This window comes from Mchenga conophoros, linkage group LG4, assembly GCF_057382185.1.
Source record: "Mchenga conophoros isolate Kocher_MC1m ecotype Shallow Benthic linkage group LG4, M_conophoros_male_GT1.1, whole genome shotgun sequence".
NCBI classification, from domain to species: domain Eukaryota; kingdom Metazoa; phylum Chordata; class Actinopteri; order Cichliformes; family Cichlidae; genus Mchenga; species Mchenga conophoros.
Genome location: NC_140529.1, coordinates 3965456 through 3978336, shown reverse-complemented (window position 1 = coordinate 3978336; position 12881 = coordinate 3965456). Strand labels below are relative to the sequence as shown.

The following is a 12881-nucleotide window of genomic DNA, read 5'->3' as shown; positions in this document are numbered from 1 at the left end:
CTCTTCCCTAACTCGAACGAACCTTAACAATTCCTGGTGCCGAAACTCCGGGTGGGGAGGGGTTGCAACCTGCAGCTCGTCGTGGAAGGTGACAAAGGGGGCGAAGGCCAGCAGCCTATCTGAGTGACGCCAGGCGACATAAGAAAAGGTGAGTGCCACCTGTTGATTTTTATCCAAAGGCGCTATATTGGAAGTTAAAACTAAATTTAATTAAATAATATTCACTCAGTCTGGGCTTCTGGCGTTGGTCCATAGTGATCTTGACTAATTAGTTTTAAAATAGGGCATAGTAGTCTGACTAAATTCATTGTTGTTCATTTTGGGGGTGAATTTTGAGTTAAGAAGTTATGTGTTTAAGTTAATACGGTTTAAGGTGTGTGGAAACAAATAAATACGGTTTAAGAGGTTAAATGTGGGTTGACTGGGAATGCCAGCCAGTCAATCGGTAGTGTAGGGATAATTTGGTTTTGATTGGGTAGCAAAAACGCGGTTTTGGGTCTCAGGTAATTAAACTGGAGGGCAGAGTACCCACAGTGAGGCTTTTAAAATAAGTAAATTTGATTAGGACTGGGGCGCGGCCCCTAAGAATGCAGGCTGTTCAGCGTTTTGGCAGACGCCACATGCAACGGACGCGTTGTTATGTTTAAGCTCGGTTGGCCTACCGGGGGCACTTGGGACGCCCTTAATGGCCAGGCATTCTAGGAGTGAGTGTCTTATACTGCATTAATTGGCAGGTAGAGTCGCGGACCGGCTGCCTCCTATTTAAACGTCAGGAGCTTGTGAACTTTAAGTAAAGCCAAAAGCGTGATCTGGGGTATTTCACGCCGCTGGTGGAGATCCGGGTGTCCGGGCGGGGAAGCAGTTTTAAAGTACTAGAACTTAGTAATGAGGCCGTTTTCAAGGCGGCGTACTTGAGACGGGTAATTGATCAGCAAGAGCGAGGCTCTGGGCTGAAAGATGCTTTTAAATTAGTCAAAAATTTAGCAACACCAGCAGAGAAATAGAGAAGTGAGATAAAGTTGTTCTGGCATATGGTGTTTTCTTAGGAATTTGAGCACTATCGGGAGGGCGTTCCCGAGGTGTGTATTGACCAGCAAGGCGAGGCCTGGGCTATAGGTGCTTTTAAATTAGTCAAAAAAGTTAGGAGTAACCTCTTCTGGTATATGACGTCTATGGGGCCCGTGTATACTGTATATAAATTACTCGTGTGTCTGTGCATTTAAAAGTGTAAATTGTATAAACTGTCTTGTGTTGTTGAATTTTTTCTGTGTGGATTCAGAGTGTGAAAAAACGAAAACGCCTTTCTCTTCTCTCGCTGTTAGAGAAGAGGAGAGAGTGTGTGTGTATCTCTCCTTAAGGAGAAGGGAGGGGTTGTGTGGTGCTGCGCAGTAGCGGGCACACGTGCGCGAGTACGAGCGGAGTGTGTGTGTACAGCTGCGGCCCTATTTCTCCCTTTTTGTCCTTCTGAGCTTCTTTTCGTTAGGTGAAGGGGGGTCTCAGAAGTAGGGTTAAAAGATTTCAGTAAATGAAATAAACTAAACCTTGTAGTCTTGTGTTGGTGATTTCCTAATGTGATTATGGTTTAATAGAATTCCATGAGTAATGATCCCTTGTGTAAAACTCCAGTAAGGTAGGAGTGCGGGGATAAATATCTTGACAAAATTTGAGAACTTTGTGTGATTGTTGGGAGATTTTTAGTTGGGTCCTATGTCTTTCTCTACCTGGAGAAGGCAGAGATCTGTGCTCTATTTGATGTTGTGTAAATAAAGCTTTTAAAAGTTGGTTGAGTCTCTCGTATAAGGAGGGAAAACGGTGCATGGTAGATTGTTTGGATTATTCGTGTATGTGAAAACTTTGTAGTTGTTAGGGAAGTGAATGTGAGAGTGAATTTTCGCTGGCTTTGCGTGCTTAAAACTGTTAGATTAGACGTTTGTCAAGCTTTGAGCTTGAAAGGAGGATTAGAGGGTGTGTGTGTGTGTGTGTCTGTGAGCGGTCTCTCTCTCTCAGGCTGGAGCCTAGCGGAAGTTCGGCTTGACCAGCTTGTGAGATTCTGACTGCCGAAAGGAAAATACAACGAGGCAACCCCTAGGGGAGGAGCCTAAGACCGGCCATTTTGGTAAGGTAAGTGAGGTCAAAAAAGCAAAATGGCTGAAGAGGAAAAGGCGACCCCTGGTGGGGGAAAGAGATACAAGCCACTGAAGGAGCAAATACAGGAATTGAAGAAAGCCATTAAAATGACTGAAGGGACGTCTTCAAAAGAGATTGCTCGTCAGTGTCAGGATTTAGAAAAAGAAGTGAAGGAATTATGTGAAAATCAACAGAAGACATTGGAGGACAGAATCCCTCTGCACTCCCTCTTTCAACGACAAGGGGAGAAATGTGAAGAGAGAATCAAGGAGCTTGAAGAGGAATCTTTAGGACGTTTCCAGGGGAGAAAAATAAAGGCTGAAAAGAAACTTATGATGGAAAAACAAAGTAAGTATTGTAAGCTTATGATTATCTCCCAAGGTGTTTCCCACTGGATGCAAGAGGAAGTGAACGACATCCAGCCAGCCTTAAAAAAGGAAGCTGAGGCTGAGGGAAAGCTATATCCCAGCCTGAAGGACTTCCTGAGTGGCCCACCCCCACCTTATATTTGTCCAGTGGTGGCCCTGGAGGGTGGTACTATGTGGGGGCCGGAAGGAAAAACAGGAAAAGTGACAGGTGGAATTGTCAACTTACAGGAGAATCCTCCACCATCGACATCTGCTCCAGCCACAGTGGAGGCAGACACAGGAGTAGTGCAGCCACAATCAGGGGTACCTGCACAGAAAGCGATGCAGTCTCAATCAGCGGCAGCTGCATCAGAGGTAAGTCAGCCTCACCCAGTTGCTGGGACATCACAAGGAATTACTACATGGGGGTTGATCTTGATTCCTCCCTCTCTTTTTAGCCCAGATAGAGCTACAGAAGCTCAACCTGTGGCGTCTACAAGTACCGGACAGGTGACATTGCAACAGCCCAGCCAGGAAAATCCATCCCAGGAGGCCTGGACTTCAGAGGAAGACTCACCTTCAATGCAGTATCAGAAGGCGCCATCAAAGGCGACCCGAAAAACTAATCAGAGGTCAACGGTTGATGATTCTGAGAAAGAACAGTGGCAAGGCCACGTTTTTGGAAAAGAATCTGACAATCGGGAGGCCGCGATACAGCTGGAACGCCTCTTGAGAAAATTGGAGGAGGAAGGCGTAGCAACACCACGTAGCGTAGCACAAACACTTCATGCCTTGGAAAAGGACTTGGCGGCCTCAGTAGAAAGCAACACACGAAAATCCAGAGAAGTGTCAAACCTGCAAAGGGGAGGATTTGCCCCAAAGTTTCAGACTCCCACAGGAAGGACGACCCTTCGCTCTGGGAGGGTTCTGGAGGAACCAAGAGATAAAAGACCGTCCATCTTTGAGAAGAACCAGAGGAAGACTGTTGCATTGCCAACTGAAGAAGGGCAGGGTGACACAGAGGAGGAATTATCCCTCACAATGCCTTTATTGAAGGGTGGAAGGGGTGAACCAGTCTACCACCCCTACAATATCAGAGATCTTGAGGCTCTGGTGAAGCAGCTGCCCCCAATCACGGAGGGAGGAGCCGCTTGGTTGAGGAGACTAGGAAGTCTTACAGAAGGAGAGGAATTGGCTCTGGGAGATTTCCGAGCTATCGGTGGGAGGACCTTCAGAGGAGGAGGCCTCGCAGATGTAGAAGAGATAGCAAGAACTGTATGCCAACCAAACGACGTCCCCTATGCAAGGGTGCGAAATGCTCTCTCTGACGCAGTGCGTGAGAAGTATCCGACTCATAACATGGGCACTACACCTAGGATTGTTTGGACCCCAGAACATTCCCCTAGAGAGTTTATGGAGCATGCAAAAGAACAGTGGATTCTTCAAACTGGTGAACCTTAACAGGTGGCATTTCTTTGGGGAGCTGCACAGCCCTCCATGTGTTCAGCAGAGGTAGCCTGACTGCCATTAGGTACTGAGATGAGATCCTCAGACCCCTTGTGAGACCATATGCTGGTGCGGTTGGCCCCGGGTTCCTCCTAATGCAAGACAATCCTAGACCTCATGTGGCTGGAGTGTGTCAGCAGTTCCTGCAAGACGAAGGCATTGATGCTGTGGACTGGCCCGCCCATTCCCCAGAACTGAATCCATTTGAGGACATCTGGGACATCACGTCTCGCTCCATCCACCAACTGCACCACAAAATGTCCAGGAGTGGGCAGATGCTTTAGTCCTGGAGTCTGGGAGGAGATCCATCAGGAGAGCATCTGCCACTTCATCAGGAGCATGCCCAGGTGTTGTAGGGAGGTCATACAGGCATGTGGAGGCCACACAGACTAGTGAGCCTCATTTTGACATGTTTTGAGGACATTACATAAAACCAGATTAATGATTCTGTATTGCATTGATCAAGGAACCAACCCAATAGGAGCTAAAGGAATCCTCTTGACATTACTTCACTCAGTAAGTTTATACTATGTTTAATGTGCATTTTCTTCATCAGTTTAGAACATAACATGTTAGCGCTCCCTGGTCCTTTTTGGAGACAGATCCTGAGACAGCAGGCAGCTATGGAGAACTCGTGTCAGCTGTGGTAATTAAGGAATACTTTGATTTAATATTGATTTCATGACAACTATCCTCAGGCACATATTCCTGGATATATACAATGACATAAGTAAACTCCCATTTTAGAATCATTGCCTTCTTTGATCTGACTTATTGCCTCAGACTTTGGCCCCGTGTCCCCAAAACTACAGAGAATCCATGACACTGGGTAAGAGGCCTTGATCATGTTATAAGTGAGAGAGTTTGGTGTAACAGTGGTTGAACATGCCAAATCAATCCACAACATACTGCCATTCCCCAGCTGTAACCTGCATATGCATCTAACCAAAATCCAGTACCACAGCCACATGATAGACGTACAGATGAGGTTAAAGGGCTGTCTCATTTTGCCAGATAGCTTCATCCCAAAAAAGATCAACATTCTTCAAAAACAAAAGTTTGTGAATATTTGCTTTTTTGCCAGGCCTAAACCAACCTGTTAAACTTATCAAATTATTGTCATAGATACGAACCTATTGATTGAAACAGAATAATCCATTCAAGCCTCCATCATCATCCACAATCACTGTTACTGTTCAGATTATTTTATCTCTGTTTTCCTCTAGAATGTTTTGAAAATCAGCATTTGATCAACAGACTTTTTAAAAGTTTATTTTGATCCTATTGTTTACGTGTGTAATTGCATTTTTATTGAAATTATGACAGGAAAACCCTCAATCAAATTCTATCTTTGATATCTAATAATAATATTAACCATAATGTTACATATGTAATATGTACACAATAATATTGTGCAAACAAACAAGAAAAATAGCAAAAAATGTCAATTTTTTTAATACCCTGTATATAAAAACCACATATGACCACAACTCCAAATGTGCAATTGTCACTGCATCTAAACATGACATATTACAAAAAGGTAGAAACATATAATATACAATATGTTCTGAAGCTGGTACTGGTGCAGTTAACTTTGCTTTAGGCTCCCATACACAGTAGGTGTTACTTACTATACGTGCAGTGCAGTATTACTTTACCTTGTAATATGTTATAATAAGCAAGTCACTTCTATATTTATGAGCATGTAGACAATAATGTTGGCTGATATGTAAAACTATGAGATGTCGAGTGCAGGGAAGATATTATTGATCGATCAGATTCATGAATATGTTAGGTACTTAAGCCACAATTAGAGAGTGAAACAGAGACACTGGTTGAAATGTATAGTAAATATTTTATTTTGAACTTTTATGCTGAACTACAAGCTGTGAACTGTGCGATCTCTGCGGCCTGTGGTGCCTGGTTTACTGTGTGTAAAACTGCGCAGGTTCCCATGTGTCATCCCACACTTTGCCACTGTCAGGAGAAAAACATAACAAACAACAACCACACACAAAATAGGACAATTTAGGTTGTGACATATGACAATTTTTTAGGATGAAATATCTTCTATATTCATGTCATGCTTTATACACCTTCATTGTAATATAAATTAATCAAATCAAGTCAGAGAGTATTAATATATGAAGCAGACGTCAAGCAGGACCACAGCAGCAGCCACGATCCATCGGAACCTGCTGGATGAGAGAGCACAGAAACTCCAGGGAAGAAGTTTAGTTAGTAACATGCATGAACTGCATTACTGAGACATGTATGTTTACAGATGGTGGTGAGGGAGAGGGGGAGAGTTTTCAGTAAAAGGAGACGTGACTGCATCTTCAACCAATACTGAGCCTGCATAACCCTGAAAGAGACAGAGAGGGGGGGGGGACACTAACCCCCAGCAGTCTGGTCCTATTACAGCATAACTAAGGGCTGAGCTGAACCAGCCCTAACTATAAGCTCTATAAAGAAGTAAAGTCTTATGCCTACTCTTAAAAGTGTTGACCATGTCCACCTCCAAAACTCATAATGGACTTTGGAGGTGGACAGCTATCAAGCTCCTCACAGAAGAGGAGCTCGATAGCTAAAAGCTCCCAATTTACTTTAGTCCAAATACATGAATTCAAATTGAAGTGATAACTATTTATCAACAATATGAATGTCTGTTCCCGTCCAACAAAGTTGTTACTACATACCATGTTGAGCAAGGCTTCCACTTGACTTTAACTTCTTCTTTTTCCTGAAAAACATGATATAAACAAACAATTAATTAAGAAAGACATGCAAGTTGCATACAAAAAGGAGCTTATAAACATTTGTGTACTATTGAATGGCTCAATATATTATACAATTAGTTTACAAAAACATAAGAACCACTACAATGCTTGTACTGCCAGCATCAAGTGCATGTCAGCAAAGCAACACTGCTTACATTGTGGCTCACAAGCAAAACTAACTGAAGCAGATGTTACTGAATGGGAAGGAGCACCTCCACATCAATCACTCCTTCTGAGCATGATGTCAGGAGGACTTTAAAGAACGTAAACATCAGGAAGGCAGCACGACCAGGTCGTATCAGGTGGTCTGTTCTTATTTAATGTCCTATTTGGAGCGAAATCCTGACTCAGTGGCTGAATTAGTGAAGATTCATCAAATACAAAAGCTTATGGATAGTCAGTCAGGCACAGTTCAAATCTGGGAAGTCCAAAGACGCAAACAAATCTGCACAACAGCAGGCTAAATTACTTACATTTACAACTCTCCTGTCTACTATCTCTTCATATTTGAAAATCTTCTGTGTACGGTGTTTTCGGCATTCTGAAAAATAACAAATGAAATATTTATATGAGTTCTGTAAAACTGGAAAAAATGCAAAAATTAAGAAAAAGAAATCTTAACAAACTTAACGAACCTGTCATGTGTTTCGTACATTTACAATACCATAACGTCTAACCTTTCCTTGTCCTTTTTTTGTTTGGGACATCCGAGGTGTACACCGTAGAAATTGAGGGAGATGCAGGATGTGGAGATGGAGAGGAGGATGCAGGAGAAAGCAGAGATGAAGAGGAGGATGCAGGAGGAAGCAGAGATGGAGAGGAGGATGCAGGAGGAAGCAGAGATGAAGAGGAGGATGCAGGAGGAAGCAGAGATGAAGAGGAGGATGCAGGAGGAAGCAGAGATGGAGAGGAGGATGCAGGAGGAAGCAGAGATGGAGAGGAGGATGCAGGAGGAAGCAGAGATGGAGAGGAGGATGCAGGAAGAAGCAGAGATGGAGAGGAGGATGCAGGAGGAAGCAGAGATGAAGAGGAGGATGCAGGAGGAAGCAGAGATGGAGAGGAGGATGCAGGAGGAAGCAGAGATGGAGAGGAGGATGCAGGAGGAAGCAGAGACAGAGAGGAATATGCAGGAGGAAGCAGAGATGAAGAGGAGGATGCAGGAGGAAGCAGAGATGGAGAGGAGGATGCAGGAGGAAGCAGAGATGAAGAGGAGGATGCAGGAGGAAGCAGAGATGGAGAGGAGGATGCAGGAGGAAGCAGAGACAGAGAGGAGGATGCAGGAGGAAGCAGAGACAGAGAGGAATATGCAGGAGGAAGCAGAGATGGAGAGGAGGATGCAGGAGGAAGCAGAGATGGAGAGGAGGATGCAGGAGGAAGCAGAGATGGAGAGGAGGATGCAGGAGGAAGCAGAGACAGAGAGGAATATGCAGGAGGAAGCAGAGATGGAGAGGAGGATGCAGGAGGAAGCAGAGATGGAGAGGAGGATGCAGGAGGAAGCAGAGATGGAGAGGAGGATGCAGGAGGAAGCAGAGATGGAGAGGAGGATGCAGAAGGAAGCAGAGATGGAGAGGAGGATGCAGGAGGAAGCAGAGATGGAGAGGAGGATGCAGAAGGAAGCAGAGATGGAGAGGAGGATGCAGGAGGAAGCAGAGACGGAGAGGAGGATGCAGGAGGAAGCAGAGATGAAGAGGAGGATGCAGGAGGCTGACAGAGGGAAGATGTTGGTTCAGGCTCTAAATGAAGAATAAATTCCTCGTTTAGAGCCTCTGGGTCTGGGACTGGTCCAGCATCCACACTGTCAGCAGAGGATGGTCCAGCTGCTGGTGTAGAACGTTTAGCAGGAGGTGAAGCTTGTAATTCTGAAAAATTTTAAATATTAAACATTCATTAAAATGGGTTGAAAAAATGTACAGTACACATAAACACATAATAAGTAGTGATTTGCATGTTTTCAGTTAAGTTTTACTAAAGATACAACTGGTAAATATTGGCATCAAATAAGTCATCTCACACACTCACTGACCCAAATCATTCAGTACAAGTGCCCTCGGGGGTAGTGTGACATCTGTAGTGCTTTTCTACATTGTACATTAATAAATTAATGAGTGTGACTATAAATCCAGATAGATAATGACTTTTTCCTCTGATGACACTACTTTCCTGACTTTGTAGTGAATAACATTTGACACTTCAAGCTAGTACTGTGACTTAGGAGTTTTGTACAATGGTGATGCTAACTACCTCAGGGAGGTAATCAGGTGACCTCTTAAGAAGTATATAAGTTATTTAAGAATCTTGGTGTTCATATTGGTAACATTATAACATTTGTTATACTAGAAAGTCTCGAAGAGAATTATCAGGTCTGGTTTTTGTGAAGATTTTTAAAATTACATTTGTATATACATGAGTGTGAAAGACCATACTATACACACACACACACATACAAAATTGTTCAGGTGGGTAACACCAGAGGTTCAGTATGGCTAGCTTTGGTGATGTGACCGACACATGGGGAGGTAATAAGGCAGATATAACACTATTTTCATGTTAGCAACAGGACACGTAGGGCAGCTGTCACCTCACAGCAAGAAGGTTACTGGTCTGAAACTTGGCTGAATAATAGAATAGAACAGAACAGAATAGAGTAAGTAGAACAGAATAGCTGGTGACTGTTAACTATCCTCATCCTCACCATCTTGTTTGTCTCTATGTACCCCGTGATGATCTGCCTACTTATCTAGGGTGTACCATGAGTATCACCCAAAGACAGCTAGGATAGGCTACCTGATAAGGACACCTGGTTACAGATAATGGACAAAGCATATCTTACTTCTCAGAAGGTGTTCATAAAGCTTCCTCATCTTCATGAGGATGTCACGTGCAGCACCTTCCGCTGGTTCGATCTGAGTGATCACGTCCCCTACTATACGGCCCTTACGGTCAAACTGTCCAAGAAACAGAATTGGTTGGTAGCCCAGGGCATGTAGCTTTGAAACCTGCAAGAACAACAAAGAAAAACATGCAGCCAGTCTTTCATGTAAGCAAACGGATGTATAACAAACCTTTAAGTTTCACATCTTTGTTGTTTTATTGTTGTCGATAGTTAAAAAGTATTTATGGTGACCAAACCTGTAAATGTATGATAAAATCCATCTTGAAATGTTTTGTCTCTCAGTTAATAGCCGATTAAATTAAAAATCAGAAGTAGCTTAAATAAAAATAGTTTTTAACAAGTTTTTTCTAGTTGGATGTCTTTAGTGTGATGATGTTATTCTGATGTGAATAACTTTTTTATTTATGCTCTTTTATAAATTAATATTTTATGTGTATATACATGTCTTGTTAGTTTCTTACTTCATAATATACAAGAAAACATTGACAACTGTGATTAATAAAGAATTGTCTAGCAGACCAACCACTTATTAGATCAGAACTTTTAAACTTACTGACAACTGGGCTGAATTAACCACCCTGCTCGCATTTCTGTTTTTTTTTAACAGAGGCAGCCCAGTTACTGTTTTTAAACTGTTCTTGTTTCTTTTTCAATCCCTCCTTTAGGTTCAGGCTGCCCAGGCATCCACTGCATGTCTTCCTGTTGCAGGTGTTTGGGGCCTGACAGGAAGGGCATGGTTTGGTTTTTGGCTTTGTCATTTCTGCAAATGAAAATGGAACATGTAGGGATTATTTCAGGTCTGTTTTGGTGAAACGATTACAAAAATAATTTATGACCAAAGAAATAACTTATGTTACGAGGCAGTATTACACCATATTTAGAAAAAAAATCAATTACGAGATTAAAGTCGTTAATATTGAGTTAATTACGTGAATAGGGTTAAAAAAAACCCTGAATTGATTACAGAAAAGATACATTGCTAAAATAGAGCAGTACTAACATTAGCTGGGTGGCCAAGCAAGTGTCTTACACATGAGAATACATCACAAAAAAAATTAAATAAACTTTTGCAGAAGTAGTTCTCTTGGTACACAGACTGCTCTGTGAAAACATTTCAAGTTTAATATCAGTTTAATATCACTGAAATTAATATTTCAGTGAACATGCAAATTACCCACAGTTTATCACAACTTACTTAGCTAGGATCTGCCTCGTGTCCAGTCGAAAACTTCGCTGCAGGACCGTGAGTTGAAAGATACATTTACTGCGACTCCCAAGATGCATTGCAGTAAAAACCATCCAATCGCCTTGCTTAAGATCTGTTGACGTGTCGCTAAAGGCGCGCTGTAGATAAATATTGCAATTTGTAAAAAATAAAATACTAAAATTTGCAATTTTTAATTACATAATTAAACACTGGGCCAGTTTAATTTCGTATTATCGCTGGTTATTATTTTAGAGTAAATAAAGGAATAACGGGTAGCACCAAGCTGTTGTTATCTTCATTCCCATAGCGACGGCGGTCGAGGATTATGGGTAGTGTGCAGTTACGGGATTAGTGCGTCTGCGTAAATTGGTCTGATTGGCTGGAGCCGAGCGCATCCAAAACTAACAGGAGTGGTGAATGAATCTATAAATGTGTTTTACGTGTGAAATGAAAATAATAAACCTAACAAAGGATTATGTACATTAAATCTGAGCACTTTCAGATCGTGAATCAGTTTGGAAAACACTGTGTGATGGCCACAACATGAAGCCATTTTATTGTTGAATTATCAGTGATACTTTCACGTGTTTTTGTTGAGAAACGTTAACGATGTCATTAAAAGAAAGCATTAAATTAGGGAGAAAAACCCGTTCGCGGAGAGGGTCCCCGGGTCTCCAGTTAGATTGTGCTTCACGACGTCATGTTTCGCCGTGACGGGGTTATTATTGGAATAAATGGATGGCTGGAGCCTCTGCTCGAAGCGTCTCTGATCGCCGCGAGCACGTTCATATTGGAATGAATTGACAACCCACAGCGTCACATAAAAAGGTGGAAGGGTACCTTAGGCGTCAGCATGAGAAGTTAAGGGACGTGACAAATCGTCATTATTTTACGCGTCGGGAGTGAGAACGGGTTGGTAAAAGTATATCCTTGCTGTACCCTTAATGCTAATTATGCTAAATTAACCGCTGCCTTTGCCCCTTTGGGATTATTCTTATGTCACTGGGATGTTGACCTTTGACCTTCACATTAGAGAGATGGGCAGACATAATTAGTGTATGAATTTTAAAGTAACAGGTAATAAAGAGAGTGTAGCAAATGTAGTCAGGTTTATTACTCTGTATCACACATGAGTGCCCGAGGGAGGCGGGGCTGACTGGGGAGACACAGGAAACAGAGAGACAGGGCTGACTCGACATGAAACGATGAAACGTGGGACACGGGAACAGAAACTAAACACAGGCTGAAATGAACACTGAGGGAGGGAGAACTAAGATTACTGAGAGCCTGATAAATAAGAAGAACAAAAAGCAAGAAAAACAAGAGTCAAAGAAAAGCAAAAACACAAAGCATTGGGCCAGGACCCACTGCTGTGACATTTATATGTGATAAAAACATTAAAAACTGCTCAGATGTTGAAATCTTTCTACGTATACTTTAGGTTCAGCTCTCCAGCCTGGCATTTGGTTAAGCATGATTCAAACATTTGATTTTGTTTAACTGGTTTTAATTATAGTTACTTTTTGTGAACATTTGTTGCAGCATTTAAAAATACATCATTTATTTTCAAACTTTTATTTGATTTAGAGCATCATATTTGACCAACGTAAATGTTTTAATTTCATATAAAATAACTGAAACAGTGAACTAAATATCTGAAATCTTTCCTTCCTTAAAAGTTATAATCCTACTTAAGTTATAGTGCAAACGCTTAAGCAACAAATATACTTGATGCTAATTAATTAATATTTCCCTTTGATGTTGCAACTATGCGGTCACTTCTGTCTTTAAACAAAATAATATTTTCCAGTTACAGAAATCATAAAGTCCAAACTAAAGTGCTACTGTTGCTATATGCATTTTATATAAATCATGGATGATGGTCCTGACATGAAGGAAGAGAAAGTTACAGGTTGCATCCTTTGACTTTGTCTCCGTGCCTTTGGGCGATTTTCAGAAGGACAGATGTTTCTGTTCAATTCTTAAATCAATTTTTTCAAACACAAACACTATTTTAAAGC

At 42.0% G+C, this 12881-nt stretch overlaps 2 long non-coding RNA genes across 2 annotated transcripts in view; both read right to left on the bottom strand.

The window, feature by feature from the left end:
- Nucleotides 1-12881, bottom strand: part of LOC146575304 (uncharacterized) — a 429876-nt gene that overhangs the window by 296762 nt on the left and 120233 nt on the right. The gene's annotated exons all lie outside the window — the stretch shown is intronic.
- Nucleotides 6383-7617, bottom strand: LOC146575311 (uncharacterized). Its single transcript, XR_014892307.1, has 3 exons — nt 7438-7617; nt 7234-7301; nt 6383-6723 (listed from the first exon to the last, which is right to left on the bottom strand). It is a non-coding gene; the product is annotated as an uncharacterized LOC146575311 (long non-coding RNA).